Source organism: Babylonia areolata, chromosome 28, assembly GCF_041734735.1.
Source record: "Babylonia areolata isolate BAREFJ2019XMU chromosome 28, ASM4173473v1, whole genome shotgun sequence".
Taxonomy (NCBI): domain Eukaryota; kingdom Metazoa; phylum Mollusca; class Gastropoda; order Neogastropoda; family Buccinidae; genus Babylonia; species Babylonia areolata.
Genome location: NC_134903.1, coordinates 27,160,426 through 27,164,318, shown reverse-complemented (window position 1 = coordinate 27,164,318; position 3,893 = coordinate 27,160,426).

Sequence of the window (3,893 nt, the reverse complement as noted above, 5' to 3'; positions counted from 1 at the left end):
GGAGCTAGAGAAGGGGGCAGGGGAGCTAGAGAAGGGGGCAGGGGAGCTAGAGAAGGGGAGCTAGAGAAGGGGGCAGGGGAGCTAGAGAAGGGGGGAGGGGAGCTAGAGGAGGGGGGGGAGCTAGAGAAGGGGGCAGGGGAGCTAGAGAAGGGGGCAGGGGAGCTAGAGAAGGGGAGCTAGAGAAGGGGGGGGAGCTAGAGAAGGGGGCAGGGGAGCTAGAGAAGGGGGCAGGGGAGCTAGAGAAGGGGGCAGGGGAGCTAGAGAAGGGGGGCAGGGGAGCTAGAGAAGGGGGCAGGGGAGCTAGAGAAGGGGGGCAGGGGAGCTAGAGAAGGGGGGCAGGGGAGCTAGAGAAGGGGAGGGGAGCTAGAGAAGGGGGGCAGGGGAGCTAGAGAAGGGGAGCTAGAGAAGGGGAGGGGAGCTAGAGAAGGGGGGCAGGGGAGCTAGAGAAGGGGGGGGGGAGCTAGAGAAGGGGGCAGGGGAGCTAGAGAAGGGGGCAGGGGAGCTAGAGAAGGGGAGCTAGAGAAGGGGGGGGGAGCTAGAGAAGGGGGCAGGGGAGCTAGAGAAGGGGAGGGGAGCTAGAGAAGGGGCAGGGGAGCTAGAGAAGGGGGCAGGGGAGCTAGAGAAGGGGAGCTAGAGAAGGGGGCAGGGGAGCTAGAGAAGGGGAGCTAGAGAAGGGGGCAGGGGAGCTAGAGAAGGGGGCAGGGGAGCTAGAGAAGGGGAGCTAGAGAAGGGGGCAGGGGAGCTAGAGAAGGGGGGAGGGGAGCTAGAGGAGGGGGGGGAGCTAGAGAAGGGGGCAGGGGAGCTAGAGAAGGGGGCAGGGGAGCTAGAGAAGGGGAGCTAGAGAAGGGGGGGGGAGCTAGAGAAGGGGGCAGGGGAGCTAGAGAAGGGGGCAGGGGAGCTAGAGAAGGGGCAGGAGCTAGAGAAGGGGGGCAGGGGAGCTAGAGAAGGGGGCAGGGGAGCTAGAGAAGGGGGAGGGGAGCTAGAGAAGGGGGGAGGGGAGCTAGAGGAGGGGGCAGGGGAGCTAGAGAAGGGGGAGGGGAGCTAGAGAAGGGGGGAGGGGAGCTAGAGAAGGGGGGGGGGGAGCTAGAGGAGGGGGAGGGGAGCTAGAGAAGGGGGCAGGGGAGCTAGAGAAGGGGGGGGGGAGCTAGAGAAGGGGAGTGAGAAGGGGGCTAGGGAGGAGGGCAGGGGAGCTAGAGAAGGGGGCAGGGGAGCTAGAGAAGGGGGCAGGGGAGCTAGAGAAGGCAGGGGAGCTAGAGAAGGGGGCAGGGGATCAACGAATAATGAGTTCAGCATTAAATGTTTCACCAGCTGGGGCATAATAAACACCAAAAGCCAAAAACATTAACAAGAGAGAGGGGAAGGGGGTGGGGGGGAGGGGGTAGAGAAGCGGGAGAGGGGAGAGAGAGAGGGTGGGGGGGAGAGAGGGGGGAGAGGGGGAAGAGAAGAGAGAGGGAGTAGAGAGAGGGCAACGTTGGGTAAGAAGGACAGCGAAACGGCAAGCTAGAGAAGGGGCTAGTGGAACAAATGGTACAATTTTCACAAAAAAAAAAAAAAAACATTCAATGCCATGTGGTTAAGCTATGCCAGTTCTATATATATATATTATATATATTTTTTTTTTTTTTTTTTTTTTTTATCAGTGAGCAGGGTGTTAGTACAGAAGCACCACCGAATAAACTTGTGAGGACGTTGCAAATTGATACAAGCGACTGATCTTTCCAGACTGACTTAATTAAACAGTTTTAAGGTTGTAAGAGCAATCGCGTTCAGTGGTTGTTGTTGTTTTGAGTGGCTTGTGTTGTGTTGTGTTGTTGTTCGTTTGTTTTTTGTTGTAATTTTGTTGTTGTGGTGTTTTTTTGTTTGTTTGTTGTTGTTTTTTTTGTGTTTTGTTTTTGTTGTAGTTTTAGTTTGTTTGTTTGTTTGTTTGGTTTTGTTGTAGTTTTTTTGGGTGGTGTGTGTGTTTGTTCTGTTTGGTTTTAGGGAGCTAGAGAAGGGGAGCTTAGAGAAGGGGGCGGGGCGGCAGGGGAGGCTAGAGAAGGGGGGGGGAGCTAGAGAAGGGGGCAGGGGAGCTAGAGAAGGGGAGCTAGAGAAGGGGGGAGGGGAGCTAGAGGAGGGGGCAGGGGAGCTAGAGAAGGGGGGAGGGGAGCTAGAGAAGGGGGGAGGGGAGCTAGAGGAGGGGGCAGGGGAGCTAGAGAAGGGGGCAGGGGAGCTAGAGAAGGGGGGAGGGGAGCTAGAGAAGGGGGGAGGGGAGCTAGAGGAGGGGGCAGGGGAGCTAGAGAAGGGGGCAGGGGAGCTAGAGAAGGGGGGAGGGGAGCTAGAGAAGGGGGGAGGGGAGCTAGAGGAGGGGGCAGGGGAGCTAGAGAAGGGGGCAGGGGAGCTAGAGAAGGGGGCAGGGGAGCTAGAGAAGGCAGGGGAGCTAGAGAAGGGGGCAGGGGAATCAAAACGAAATTAAATGAGTTCAGCAATTAAAATGCTCTTTTCCACCCAGCCATGGGGCATAAAATAAACACACAAAAAAACCCAAAAAAACATTAACACAAGAGAGAGGGGAAGGGGGGGGGGGGAGGGAGAAAGCGGAGAGAGAGAGAGAGAGGGTGGGGAGAGAGGGGGAGAGAGAGCGGGAAGAGAAGAGAGAGAGAGAGAGAGAGACCTACACTCTGGAATAAGACAGCCCGAAACGCAAAGCATAAAGAAGCTAATGAACAAATGTACAATTTTCACCAAAAAAAAAAAAAAAAAACCCACTTCTAATGCCATGTGTTCTAAAATCTATGCCAGTTCTATATATATATATATATATATATATTTTTTTTTTTTTTTTTTTTTTTTTAAATCAGTGCAGCCTGTGTTAGTACAAAGCAACCACCGAATAATTACTTCTGACCACACGTTGTAATTTTCATATCACCAACGACCTGATCTTTCCAGACTGACTTAATTAAAAACACGTTTTAATGGTTTGTAAGAGCAATTCGCCGTTCAGTTGTTGTTGTTGTTTTGTAGTGGCTGTTGTTGTTGTTGTTGTTGTTCGTTTTGTTTTTTGTTGTAATTTTGTTGTTGTTGTTGTTGTTTTGTGTGTGTTTTTTTGTTTGTTTGTTTGTTTGTTTTGTTTTTGTTGTAGTTTTGTTTGTTTGTTTGTTTGTTTTGTTTTTGTTGTAGTTTTTTGTGTGTGTGTGTGTGTGTGTTTGTTCTGTTTGGTTTTTGTTGTAATTGTTTTTTTTTTGTGTGTGTGCTTGTTTTGTTTTTTGTTGTAGTTGGGTTTTTTTCGTGTGTTTGTTTTGTTTGGTTTTTGTTGTAATTGTTTGGGTTTTTGTGTGTGTGTGTGTTTGTTTTGTTTTTTGTTGTAGGTTGTTTTTTTTTTTGTGTGTGTTTGTTTGTTTTGATTTTTGTTGTAGTATTTTGTTTGTTTATTTGTTTTGTTTTTTGCTGTAGTTTTTGTTTGTTTGTTTGTTTGTTTTGTTTTTTGTTGCAGTTTTTGTTTGTTTGTTTGTTTTGTATTTTATTTTTTGTTGTAGGTTTGGGTTTTTTTGTTTGTTTTTTTTTTGTTTGTTTGTTTTGTTTTTTGTTGTAGTTTTTTGTTTGTTTTGTTTTGTTTTTTGTTGTAGGTTTTTGTTGTTGTTGTTGTTTTGTTATTGTTGTTGTAGTTTTGTTTTTCGTTTGTTTTTTTCTTGCTTCCAAAATGAGTTTAGATGGTTAACTGAGTGGTCGTAAATAAATTTTAAAAAAACACCTCAATATATATAGGTTTTTTTTGTTTTGTTTGTTTGTTTGTTGTTTTGGGGTTTTTTGTTGTTGTTGTTGTTGTTTGGTTGGTTGGTTGGTTGGTTGGTTGGGGTTTTTTTTAGGTGGAAAGAGTAAAAAGGAGCGTGGCTGTACTTATCACCTTGGCGACA